We start from the raw sequence: 14,435 nt of genomic DNA, 5'->3' as shown, positions 1-14,435 counted from the left end.
AGTGTTGTTAGTCCAATTCAAGATGTACCCAGCACACACATAACATCTATACAATGCACACACATAACATCTGTAACTCCAATTCCAGAGACACAATGCCTTTTCCTGGCCTCTGTGAGCATCAGAAATGCATGTGGTATACAGATATTGTGAATGCAAAAACACCCATACTCATGAAAATATTTTTTAAAGTCCTCAGAAGGAGCTGGGTGTAGGTGGCACACAACTTTAATCCTAGCACTCAGGAGGCAGAGGCAGGAGGATCTCTATGAGGTCAAGCCCAGCTAGTCTATAAAGAGAGTTCCGGGGCAACCAGGTCTATACAGAGAAATCCTGTCTCAGAAAAAAAAATACATCAGAAAGACCATAAAATAAGACTACATGTTAAAATCATATTTTGATATTTGGGGTTACATAAAGTTCATTATTAAAATTAGTATCATCGGTTTCTTTTTACTTTATTTTATATCTAGTTATCAATAAGAAATGTAAATTTATTTTATTTTTATTTGTGTGTGCATGCCTGCAGGGGCTAAAGGTGTTAGATTTCCCCCTGGAGCTGGGGTTACAGGTAAGTAACCTGATTTGGGTGCTGAGATTCAAAGCTGGGTCCTATAGAACAGCCAGTGCTCCTAACCACCAAGCCATCTCTGCACTCCCAACTATGAGAAAATCTGAGCACCAGTTGTAACTCGGATGCATTGTTCATGTTATATTCCCACTTCACAGCACTGTTGCTGACAGTCCTAAGGTTTAGTTCCTAAGTAGATTCTTCTGGGACAGTAAACATTTCCCTTCCAGCTGAAGAATTTTCCACAGTATTTTCAATAGTAATTTTCCCCTTTCGTATGAATCCTCTTACATGCCCACGCAAGTACAGAGTCACTGATGAACCTTTTGCGACATAGATCATATGTATATGGAGTATGAATTCCCATGCTAAATGAAAGACTGCAAATAAAGATGCTCTCTCCTAGCACTCAGTAGACCTGAGTCTCGATTCCTAGATCCCACATAAAGGGTGGACACAGCAGAGCATGTCAGTAACTCAGGGCTCAGAATGGTGTAGAGCATAGGTAGGCTCAGTGAAAGACTCTTAACTCAAAAGAATAAAGTGAAAAACAATAAAGTGGAGAGCAATAGGGTAAGAAGGGACCAGCATTGGCCCTGGCTTCACAGGCAAACCCACTCACATTCATATTTGCTTGCTCTTGCACACTCACTCTCTCACACACACACAGATACAGACACACATACATACACACATACGCACACATACACACACAATATACACATATGCACACATACATACACACTCATATACACACACATACATATACACATGCTCACACATACATATATACACACATATACATGCATACACAGAGAGAGAGAGATTATGTCTTCTATGTATGTTCTTGGATGGCTGTCAAAGATTAGCCTTGCTCACATACCCCTTAATGATTGTGACAGTTTCATAGTACTTTACCTTGTGCAACAAAATGAACAGTTAATTTCATTGTATTGTGACTCAGTACAATTAAGCAGAGAAATTTGTATAGCTTATAGTGTACGCAGTATATTATAATTTATAAGAGAAAGCTGCAGGAAATATTTCATGCTAACACAGACAGTGTGATACACAACTAGGGGTGCGGGTGGATGGAGGAAACAGGGCCAGGGTCACAGACCCACACCAAGAGCCTTTCATTACAATGCAAAATGGACTGGATGTATGCTTCAGCTGACAGCCTTCTTTGATGGTGACAGAACAGGTGATGATGACAGATCTAGGGAGCCCACCGGCCATTCACAGGGTCTGCTCACAGCATGCAAATACAAGGGTGTCCTGCTTGTCTTTACACAGCAGTGGGAGGTACAGGATGAGCTCCAAAAGTACATGTAGTGCCAAGGCTGCTGACCAAGACATGATCCTTTTCTTGGTGAGATGGGCATCAGCAAGGGTATAGACCACAAACCTAGAGCAGCCCACCCCAGACAGGCCAAGATAAAAGCTGAAATGCACGTTGTCTCAGGAGAGTTAATGGGCACCTCCTGGAGTCCGCTTCTGTCCATAGGATCATTAGTATTCTTCCAACAACCTTCTCAACTGCTACTCTAAATATCCAGACCTCTCTTACTTAGAAGGGAGCTATCTCAATATTCATAACCTTGAAATGAACTGCTCCTTTATCCTTTAAATTAGAATTAGGGGGCTGGGCCACAAAGAGTTGTTCCTCCCATGCAACGCTGTCCTTTGCAAAGACCCAGAGATTTTCAGCATGGAAACTGAAGCTGGTCTATCATCAGCTGAAGAACCTATAATAGTTGGGACTTGTCCAGCCTCAGTAGCTGAGTGACTCAAAGTTATTCAATCTCCTCAGAGCCTCCCTAGAATCTGACTCTTCCAAATACACAAACTCATGAAAGATAATAAGCCAGGTCTCAGGATTGCACTCTGCCTCATTCTACATGGTGGAACTTAGGAGTAGCCCCTCTGTGATGAGCACATGCCTAGCATGTCTGAGATCCTGGCTTCGGGTCAAGCACAGAATAGATAACTCATAATGATTGTACACGATTAAAAGTACACTAAAAAAATTAGTTAACATGGTATTTTAAAATGCTGACTGATTTTATAATATGCAAGTTATATATTTTAATATAAACAAACACAAGAAAGAACTTAGGGAATAAGAAATGTGGGATCAACATAACAAAAGAACTTAACTATAATTATTCAGAAGTGACTATAAATATTGAAATAATAGATAAGAGGAAAAGAAGAAACAGAAATCAATATATAACTAAAATTAGTTTCAAAAAAGCTAGTGAGAAGAATTCTAAAGGAAAAAGAAAAAGTTGCCATGACAGACTAAATATTTATAACCTAGATAATAGACAGGATGAATATCCCCCCCAAAAAAGGAAAACATAATATAGACATGCAAATCCCACTGAATAAGATTCATAACACCCAGGTGAGTGCATGGGGACACACTCTCTCTCACTGAGCACACACCGCTTCAGCCTTTGTGGAAAGCCATTTTATACTATCTGTAAAACCTTTAAATGAAGAAATCTTCCTACAGTTAGGGCTTGCATATACTCAAAAGGAAGATGCTGCGCTGTGCTGGCTATCTGGGAAAGAAAGAAAGAAAGAAAGAAAGAAAGAAAGAAAGAAAGAAAGAAAGAAAGAAAGAAAGAAAGAAAGAAAGAAAGAAAGAAAGAAAGAAAGAAAAAGGGAGGGAGGGAGGGAGAAAGAGAGAGGGGGAAGGGAAGGAAGAAAGGAAGGCATGAGAAAGAGAGAGAGAGGGAAAGTGGGAGTGAGGAGAAAAGGAAGGAAGGAAGAGAAAAGAAAGGAATGAGAAAGAAAGAAAAAGAAGAAAGAAAGAAAAGAAAAGAAATGAGAAAGAAAGAAAAGGAAGGAAGGAAAGAGAAAGAAAGAAAGAAAGAAAGAAAGAAAGAAAGAAAGAAAGAAAGAAAGAAAGAGAGAGAGAGAGAGAGAAAGAGAAAAAAGAAAGGAAGAAAAGAAGGAAGAAAGGAGAAAGAAAGGAAGAATGGAAGGAAGGAAAGAAAGAGAGAAAGACAGAAAGAGGAAGAGAGAAAGAGAGAAAGAGAGAAAGGAAAGGAAAAAGGAAAAGGGAAAGGGAAAGAAAAGAGAAAAGAAAAGAGAGAAACAAAGAAAGAAAAGAAAGGAGGGAGGGAGGAAAACTCTATGTTTGCCAATGGGGAAATGATTAAACAATGAAACATCTAACATTACAGGATATCCTAAATGTGTTAATCCTGATACAAGCAAGTTTGTAAACAGCAGTATGGAAAGATGTCCATCACATTATAAGATAGGAAAAACAAGCTTTAGAATTATTTTAAACACTTGGAAGGGCTGTGCACAGAAACTTTCTTTTTTCACATTAAAAGTAGGATTCCAATTTCACTGGCATTAGTTTGCTCAAATTCCATTCATCTAGATCTGATTTCAGATCCCAGCTCCCTCTACATCCCAGAGAAAATTAAGAACAGGCCTCAGAAGAATCTCTCAAACAACCTAACAGTGCTAAGGATTTCTAATCCTATGGTTTCCTTCTGCTCATCAGGAACCTCTAAAAACAGAAAATGATGAAAATCATGTCACTAGTTGCTGCTGAGACTCCACTGCCTCTGTCCACCCTGACGTAGAAAGATGCAGCTTTTCTGTTTTCTTCTGCCTTTTCTTTTGGATGTTGGCCAGAGCCTACATATGCTCTCTGCTACTCTGAACTACTTCTTCTCTGAAGCTCCGCTCCTACCTTATGGCAGCTTGTCCACCACATGGACTGACCTCCATGTTGGCTTAACTCAAACACCATGGCTTTCTCTCTCCTCTATCCTCCTCCTGCTGCTGCTGAGCTGCTGAGGCTTGCAGCTTCCAGGCTTAGAGTTTTGTTTTGCTTTGTTTTTAATCTATTTATTTTATGTATAGGAGTACACTGTAGCTGTACAAATGGTTGTGAGCCATCATGTGGTTGCTGGGAATTGAACTCAGAACCTCTATTCACTCAGGCCCCACTCACTCAGGCCCGCTCACTCTGGCCCAAATATTTATTTATTGTTATATATAAGTACACTGTAGCTGTCTTCAGATGCACCAGAAGAAGGTGTCAGATCTCATCACGGATGGTTGTGAGCCACCATGTACTTTCTGGGAATTGAACTCAGGACCTTAGGAAGAGTGGGCAGGGCTCTTAACCACTGAACAATCTCTCCAGCCTGAATTTTCTTTTCAAACTCTAACAAAATTGTCCTTTCTTTTGAGTCCATTTTTAAATTCTTTTATTAATGAGACTAAGCCCTAAAGGGGTGACCTCAACTTCCCCAGGAATATGTGGCAGTCATTAAGGGACTGCTCAAAATATCTTGTAGCAGGTTTGATAGCTTCTAATGGAAATACTACAGAAGATCCTCTGAGGACACAGCAGGTGACTATGGTCCAGGACCAAGCATCTGTAGGGGCCTCATATTGTGATTCTAACCACTCCGACAGCTATTAAAAGGGCCTCATGTCAGATCCAGGGCTCATCAACCTCTAGACCAGTCTTCCAGATCAAAGGGAACATGAGGAGCAGCCCAGTGGATAGAGGATGGAGCCCAAGCAGGGATTCTCGGGGACTCCGATTTGAACACTGTGCCGTGTCCTTAGCTCTAGTCCTGCTTCCCTGCTTGGGGCTTGTAAGGTTAAGAACTCTTGCCTTGGCTTCTCGCTCAGGCTCTGTCCAGGCACTAGTCAAGAACTTCTTTCTCTCCCACATCAGGCTGTTAAAAGCAGTGCAACCACCTGAGCATTTTCAAGGTCCCCAGGATGAGACCACTGGAGGTGAGTCCTAACGTCCATGCCCAATGACCCCCACCCAACAGAAAACTGTTTTTTTAATTATTTATTTTATGTATATTAGTACACTGTAACTCTCTTCTGACACACCAGAAGAGGGGATCAGATCCCATTACAGATGGTTGTGAGCCACCATGTGGTTGCCAGGAATTGAACTCAGGACCTCTGCAAGAGCAGTCCGTGCTCTTAACCACTGAGCCATCTCTCCAGCTTCAACCCAATTTCCTAAAGGGCAATTAGAGTCTCCTCTGCAGAGGGAGTGAACAAGTGAGACAGAAATGAGACACACAGTTTAGGAATTTTATGCCTTAGGCTATGAGCCAAAATGTCCTTCCTTGGTCCTATCCTGGGTGGAAGGAGAAAAGCCAGGAGTATCTGTAACTCTAATCCCCAGTCTGGACCCTGAGTAATCTTGTGGCTCTCTATTCAGAGGTGAGAATGTTACCATAACATTGAAGGCGCGTTAAGGAACGTTGTTGCCTCCTAGCCAAGATTGGAATCCACTCCTTGCAATAGAGATATACCACTGACTCCTCCCCTAAGTGTTAATCCAGATGGGCAGGTTAATCACCAGGCCAAAAAGACTAACCCTGAGGGAGGGAGACTCACCAAAAGGCAGGCTAAAGAGATAGAAGGGATAATCATCCCCTTAATGAGGTAATGTGCTTTTCTCAAAAACTGCATGCCTCCTAGTACAGACTGTCTACTAAGTTCTATGGGGTTCCTCTGAGTCTGCTTGCCTTTCAGAGTTCTTGTGGCTGATCTCCTTACCAGCCTAACTCAAACAATGTCACCTTCTCTCTCCTCCACGCCTCCTCCAGTAGGCTGCCAAGATCTACAGCTTACCTGTCCAGGCATTTTTTTTTTCCTTTAACCTCTAATAAAATTGACTCCGGGTTTTCCTTTGAATAACAGAAAAAAAAAAAAAAAAATCACCACTTACTACTTTCACAGTTTAAAAGTGCTCATCCTTTTTGAAAATTAAAAAAAAGTACATATGTACACAGCTTGATTAGTTGTTTTAAAAAACTGGGTGGAAGGGTAGCAGTATAGGATGAGGCTCCTCAATACAATCTGCCTACATGTACAAAGCTTTAAATTCAGTTCAAAATAGTTGGAGAGACGGGTTATAATCTCACTTGATAAAGGATTGTGAAGTCAAATAGATTGAGCTTGATTACCTCCTAAATAGACACTATTAGCAGAACCACAAAGACACAGTATCTTTTATTAAGAATTGGCCTTGAGCCTCGGTGTAGCACAAACACAAAAGCATTGCTGACAGCCACTTGCAGAGCCCCCTTCAGGTAGTCCACCTGATTCTCTGAGCTCTAACTTTTCCTCTGTATATCTCTTGCTTGGATACTGGCCAAAGCCTAATCATGCTTTCTCTGAAACCCTAGGCTTCCTCACTATCTCTCTGACCTTCATACCTAACAGTAAAGCCATGAATTTCTCTCCATTTCCCACTGCCCAGAACATGCTTGGGTTTTCAGTTCGTCTGTCCTGTTGTTTCCTCTCAAACTCTAATAAAATAGTCCCTGAGCTATAAATAAATGTTAACTTAGAGAAAGTTAAAGAGTATTTCAGGAATTGGAATTAGCTTTTAGACAAGCAGGCTGCTTGAGTTTGAGGTACACAGGTACACAGAACAGTTAATTAACAACTCAAAGCAAAGATTTTAATCAAGGCAAAAAAGATCTGATTAGATATTATGCCTAGTGTATTCATAGTAGAACATGTTCAAGATGCATCATTAAAAGGAGGAGGGCATACCCACCTGCCTACTATCTCTTCTCAGCATATGATGGCCCCATATTCAACGAGTACAAATCTGCAGTCACACTCTTCCTACACACCTGGCTTTCTAATGTTCCCTACAGTCTAGAGCAGAGGTTCTTACCCTTGCTGTGGTAATTTGAATATACTTAGCCCAGGGAGTGGCACTATTTGGAGACTTTGTTGGAGCAAGTGTGTCACTGTAGGCATGGCTTAAAGACCCTCCTCCTAAGCACATGGGAGCCAGGTTTCTCCCAGCAGCCTTCAGATGAAGATGTGGAAATCTCAGCTCTTCCTGTACTGTGCTTACCTGGAGGCTGCCATGCTGCTGCCTTGATGACAATGGAATAAATCTGATACATTACCCCTGTGAAAGGGTTGTTTTGACCCCCACAGGGGTCACAAGTCACAGGTTGAGAACCACTGGTGTAGAGGGAAAGCAAAGAGAAAACAGGGAGCAAGCTTTGACACATATTCCTTCCAGGCATCCTCATACTTAATCTACCTCAAACACTGTACCTCAAAAACACACAAATCTATCTCTTCTTGTAGAAGCAGCTATTACCTCTCCCCTGAACAATAGCCACAGCTACCTAGATTAATCCTCCTGTGCCTTCCCTAGCCCTTTAACCCAAAGCCAATACTTAACAAATTTATCTTCATGCTGAAGCCAAAATTGTCACTTCAGAAGCCCCAATACCTACGAGATGAAACATTTAGATAGGTTCCCACCGCACCAAAGATAAAGACCCAAATTTTCTGAATCACCTACCATTACCTGGACTGTCAGGCCCCATCTCCTCCCCCAGCCTCATCTCAAATGGTTCTCCCTTTGCTTTGAGCATTCTTTCCTGCTCCCTTAAGAGGAATCTGTCATACTCTATCTCCTGTAAACGGTAAGTTCCACCCTCTCCCATTTGCCTACATAACATGTATTAGTCCTTAGTCTCATGTCAGTGTTGCTCCCTTGGGAAAGCCTCCTCTGACCATCATGACCACGTCAAGTCAAGCCCTCATATTATTGCCTAGCAGCACAGTACCGTCTGCCTGACCATAGATCAACACATGTAGCTTATATTACTGTGGGTTCATATGAGAAACTATGTGATGACAATCTTTCCTCCTGGTCTAAATACATACAAGCGCAACAATTATGTCTGCTCTGCTCACCGTGACATTGCACACCAAACAAAACAACAGAGATAACAATTCCATCCCTCACTTAGGACAGATGTAGCAAAGACACTACTTGGTGTTCAGGGGAGCTCTGAAGGTAAATTTAGTTTTCCATTACAGGATTTAGCACATTTACACTGAAACTAGAGCAGAAGCCCAGACCCACAGTGGGTAGTGAATTCCTTAATTCCATTACTCAGAAAGCAGAGGCAGGAAGATCTCTGGAAGTATGAAGCCAGCCTAGTTCCAGGTCTACATAGAGAGACCCAATATCCAAAAAAAAAAAAAAAACCTAGATCATATGATCTCTTTAATATTCAAAATTCATTATTAAGGTAGTTGATTTCAATTAACAACAATGGTATTACTAGCTATATTTAAAGAAAGCCATCCTTTCAAACACTGCACAGGTAGAAAATGAAATAATTATAAACATAGGAGAAATATAATCCATGTAATACACATTGAGACAACTCTGCGGAGCATGGCAGTATTTATTTTTGTTGTCAGAACTTTTGTTTTCGTTTAGTGAGCCTTAATCTATACACTTGCAACATTAAACTATTTAGATTCCAGACAGAATAAGAAAGGAATAAGTATTCAGATGGCCTATAAAAACTCAACTGTGTTGAAAACTATCAACTATGTAGCCAAGCCACCCACATTGCAGGTTTCTGCAAGAGCTCTAGTGACACTAGACAGCTCCTGCAAACTAACAAGCAGGGCTGCAAGAAGCACCTTCTTGGGCTGGTGAGATGGCTCAGTGGTTAAGAGCACCAACTGCTCTCCCGAAGGTCCTGAGTTCAAATCCCAGCAACCACATGTTGGCTCACAACCATCCGTAACAAGATCTGACGCCCTCTTCTGGAGTGTCTGAAGACAGCTACAGTGTACTCACATATAATAACATAAAATAAATAAATCTTTAAAAAAAAAAAAAAAAAGAAGCACCTTCTTGAGCTGCTATGTTCTTTCCATCCCTCCCTTCTGAACAAATTTATTATGTATGAAAATCACTGAACAATTGAATTTGTTAGACTTTATTTAACACTTCTCCCAATCTGTTTCAAAGGAGTGAATCCAAAACACTCCTTAGAAATAGAGGGACACTGCCAGAGGAGAGGTGTCCACCCTGCCCGGGAGAGCTTCACCAGAGCATCCACAGGATCCCACCAAGACCAGTCTGCACAGGTGAGAGTGTGGACTACAGAAGTTGACAGCTTCTGGAAAAGGCCCTGTTTCGGGCCTTCATCTTCTTCCAGGAGGCAAATCCGAACAACAGATATCTGTGCACCTTCTCTGCAAGAGGAGAGCTTGCCTACAGAGAGTGCTCTAACCACTGAAACTCAGGAGAGAGCTAGTCTCCCATGTCTGCTGATAGAGGCTAACAGAATCACGAGAGGAACAAGCTCTAACCAGAAACAACTATAACAACTGACTCCAGAGATTACCAGACAGTGAAAGGCAGACATATGACTCTTACTAACAGAAACCAAGACCACTCACCTTCATCAGAACCCAGCACTCCCACCTCAGCCAGTCCTGGGTACCCCAACACACCCGAAAAGCTAGACCCAGATTTGAGGGTATATCTCATGATGATGGTAAAGGACATCAAGAAGGACTTTAATAACTCATTTAAAGAAATACAGGAGGAGCCAGGACTCTGCCGAAAGTAGTCTGCACAGGTGAGAGTGTGCACTACAGAAGCTAACAGCTTCTGGGACAGGCGGGAGCCACAGAGATTCTGAGGCAGCCCCCTTTTCGGGCTCCAGACATCCGGACACCTTCCCAGCCAGAGGACAGGGGTCCACCCGGCCCAGGAGGGCTTTGCCTCAGCCCAGGACCAGATGGGTTTAGAGCAGAGTTCTATCAGACCTTCAAAGAAGATCTAATTCCAGTTCTTGATAAACTACTCCATAAAATAGAAGCAGAAAGTACTCTACCCAACTCATTCTATGAAGCCACAATTACTCTGATACCAAAACCACAAAAAGACCCAACAAAGATAGAGAACTTCAGACCAATTTCCCTTATGAATATTGATGCAAAAATACTCAATAAAATTCTCGAATCCAAGAACACATCAAAATAATCATCCATCCTGACCAAGTAGGTTTCATTACGGGGATGCAGGGATGGTTTGATATACGGAAATCATTCAACATAATCCATTATATAGACAAACTTAAAGACAAAAACCACATGATCATCTCGTTAGATGCGGAGAAAGCATTTGAAAAAATCCAACACCCATTCATGATAAAAGTCTTGGAAAGATCAGGAATTCAAGGCCCATACCTTAACATGATAAAAGCAATCTACAGAAAACCAGTAGCCAACATCAAAGTAAATGGTGAGAAGCTGGAAGCAATCCCACTAAAATCAGGGACTAGACAAGGTTGTCCACTCTCTCCCTACCTATTCAACATTGTACTTGAAGTCCTAGCCAGAGCAATTCGACAACAAAAGGAGATCAAGGGGATACAAATTGGAAAGGAAGAAGTCAAAATATCACTTTTTGCAGATGATATGATAGTATATATAAGTGACCCTAAAAATTCCACCAGAGAACTCCTAAGCCTTATAAACAGCTTCAATGAAGTAGCTTGATATAAAATTAACTCAAACAAGTCAATGGCCTTTCTTTACACAAAGGATAAACAGGATGAGATAGAAATTAGGGAAGCAACACCCTTCTCAATAGTCACAAATAATATAAAATACCTTGGCGTGACTCTAACTAAGGAAGTGAAAGATCTGTATGATAAGAACTTCAAGTCTCTAAAGAAAGAAATTAAAGATCTCAGAAGATGGAAAGATCTCCCATGCTCACGGATTGGCACAATCAATATAGTAAAAATGGCTATCTTGCCAAAAGTAATCTACAGATTCAATGCAATCCCCATCAAAATTCCAACTCAATTCTTCAACGAATTAGAAAGGGCAATCGGCAGATTCATCTGGAATATCAAAAAAACCTAGGATAGCAAAAACTCTTCTCAAGGATAAAAGAACCTCTGGTGAAATCACCATGCCTGACCTAAAGCTGTACTACAGAGCAATTGTGATAAAAACTGCATGGTACTGGTATAGAGACAGACAAGTAGACCAATGGAATAGAATTGAAGACCTAGAGATGAACCCACACACCTATGGTCACTTGATCTTTGATAAGGGAGCTAAAACCATCCAGTGGAAAAAAGACAGCATTTTCAACAAATGGTGCTGGCACAACTGGCAGTTATCATGTAGAAGAATGTGAATTGATCCATTCCTATGTCCTTGTACTAAGGTCAAATCTAAGTGGATTAAGGAACTCCACATAAAACCAGAGACACTGAAACTTACAGAGGAGAGAGTAGAGAAAAGCCTCGAAGATATGGGTTCAGGGGAAAAACTCCTGAATAGAACAGCAATGGCTTGTGCTATAAGATCGAGAATCAATAAATGGGACCTCATAAAGTTGCAAAGCTTCTGCAAGGCAAAAGACACCGTCAATAAGACAAAAAAAAAAAAAAAAAAAAAAAAAAAAAAAAAAAACAGATTGGGAAAGGATCTTTACCTATCCTAACTCAGATAGGGGACTAATATCCAATATATATAAAGAACTCAAGAAGGTGGACTCTAGAAAATCAAATAACCCCATTAAAAAATGGGGCTCAAAGCTAAACAAAGAATTCTCACCTGAGGAATACCGAATGGCTGAGAAGCACCTGAAAAAAATGTTCAACATCCTTAATCATCAGGGAAATGCAAATTAAAACAACCCTGAGATTCCACCTCACACCAGATCTTAGTCTTTGGCTAAGATCAAAAATTCAGATGACAGCAGATGCTGGCAAGGATGTGGAGAAAGAGGAACACTCCTCCACTGTTGGTGGGATTGCAAGCTTGTACAACCACTCTGGAAATCACTCTGGCAGTTCCTCAGAAAATTGGACATAGTACTACAGGAGGATCCCACAATACCTCTCCTGGGCATATATCCAGAAGATGCCCCAACTGGTAAGAAGGACACATGCTCCACTATGTTCATAGCAGCCTTATTTATAATAGCCAGAAGCTGGAAAGAACCCAGATGCCCCTCAACAGAGGAATGGATACAGAAAATGTGGTACATCTACACAATGGAGTACTATTCAGCTATTAAACAGAATGAATTTATGAAATTCCTAGGCAAATGGATGGACCTGGAGGGCATCATCCTGAGTGAGGTAACTCAATCACAAAAGAACTCACATGATATGTACTCACTGATAAGTGGATATTAGCCCAGAAACTTAGAATACCCAAGATATAAGATACAATTTGCTAAACACATGAAGTTTGGGAAGAATGAAGACCAAGGTGTGGATACTTTGTCCCTTCTTGGAATTTGGAGCAAGGCACCCATGGAAGGAGCTACAGAAACAGAGTTTGGAGCTGAGGCTAAAGGATGGACCATCTAGAGACTGCCATATCCAGGGATCCATCCCATAATCAGCCTCCAAATGCTGACACCATTGCATACACTAGCAAGATTTTGCTGAAAGGACCCTGATATAGCTGTCTCTTGTGAGGCTATGCCAGGGCCTAGCAAACACAGAAGTGGATGCTCATAGTCAGCTATTGAATGGATCACAGGGTCCCCAATGGAGGAGCTGGAGGAAGTACCCAGGGAGCTGGGGGGGATCTGTAACCCTATAGGTGGAACAACAATATGAACTAACCAGTTCCCCCCAGAGCCCATGTCTCTAGCTACATATGTATCAGAAGATGGCCTAACCGGCCATCAGTGGAAAGAGAGGCAGATCCTCAGAAGAGCAGCAAGTGTCCTTAGCCATTCATTGAGCCCAACCTCTCTGGAATCTAGTAAATAGAAAAGCACGGGTATATGTCCCGCTTTACCATTACAAACTGTACTTTTCAGTAACCAGAGTAAACATTAGAAAAGTTCTCCTTATAGCAGTATTTCAAGAAATAAGTGAAGAAAAACTAATACAAATTAGTGTTACTCTGAAGCTTCTAGCGTAAAGACATACTAACTGCATAACAGCTACTAGCATCACAAAAATGTAAACCAACAGGGACCATGTATCTCCTAAACAAAGGACACTATTCTACACATGAAAAAGCTCCCCTTGCCCAGGGCTTTTCTGAAAATTAAATGAGTAACTTGAGGTGAGCTTATGAAGCAAGCAGCTGGATTCATAAGCATTATTTAGTTAAGGTTACTCTCCTTTACTTTGATCTTATTTTGCTTTGTTTTCTATTGTTCTGATTTTGAGTCATTATTATGTCTTGTTTTTCAGTGTGTGTGCACACACAAATGTGTTCATGTGTGTACTGGTGTCTGTGCATGTACATGTGTGTACACACATGTCAGGGTACATGCATGTGTGCCTGCAAGTAGATTTAAGACCAACCTCAAGAACTACTCTTAGGGCTAGCCATCCAAGGTCATTGATCTCATGCAGAAAGCTTTTTAGAATAACATCAGGATTTCTTTCCTGTTTAGAAAGTTAATACCCCTTCTCTACCAATTCAATTACTGCACAAGGGACCTCGGCATATGCATTCTCATATAATGAAGACATTGCTGGTAGAAATTTAAACTGTGACCTCCAAAAAGATGAGTATGAGTCCTAATCCCTTACACACCTGTCTATGAGACAACCTGAAAAAGAGTGTCCTTGCTAATTTTATTAAAGCTCACAAGAACTTACCCTGACTAGACCTTAAACCCAATAATAACCAACATCCTTGTAAAAGAAAGAACCAGAACATGTAGGACCCAAAGTCACAGTAACAGTGCTATTAGAGTACTCGGAACTCTCGGGGGCAGAACTAGTTATGCAGCCACAGATGAGCGATGGAACTTGTCTCTTACAGAAGACAGAACAGATTCAATGCCCCGCCCCTGCCCCCCCAAGCCTTCATTGACTGTATTATTTTGTGAATAAATGTATCTCTGTTGAGACAGATCATCAAGTTTATAGGCATTTACGGCATCCCAGGAAACAAACACAAACTTATCCTACACAGCCTAGAGATCCACCTTTACATCCTGTCCTCAGAACTCCTGAACGTCTGACCTCAACAAGGCCATCTCTTACACATATAAGAG

General features: G+C 41.3%; 1 protein-coding gene across 6 annotated transcripts in view; it reads right to left on the bottom strand.

Annotated features, from left to right (window-relative positions):
- Positions 1 to 14,435, bottom strand: part of Focad (focadhesin) — a 316,392-nt gene that overhangs the window by 257,347 nt on the left and 44,610 nt on the right. The window lies entirely within an intron of this gene.

The sequence above is a fragment of the Mus musculus genome, chromosome 4, assembly GCF_000001635.26.
Source record: "Mus musculus strain C57BL/6J chromosome 4, GRCm38.p6 C57BL/6J".
Taxonomy (NCBI): Eukaryota; Metazoa; Chordata; class Mammalia; order Rodentia; family Muridae; genus Mus; species Mus musculus.
The sequence above is the reverse complement of the archived record's forward strand: the minus strand, read 5'-3'. Positions and strand labels throughout refer to the sequence as shown.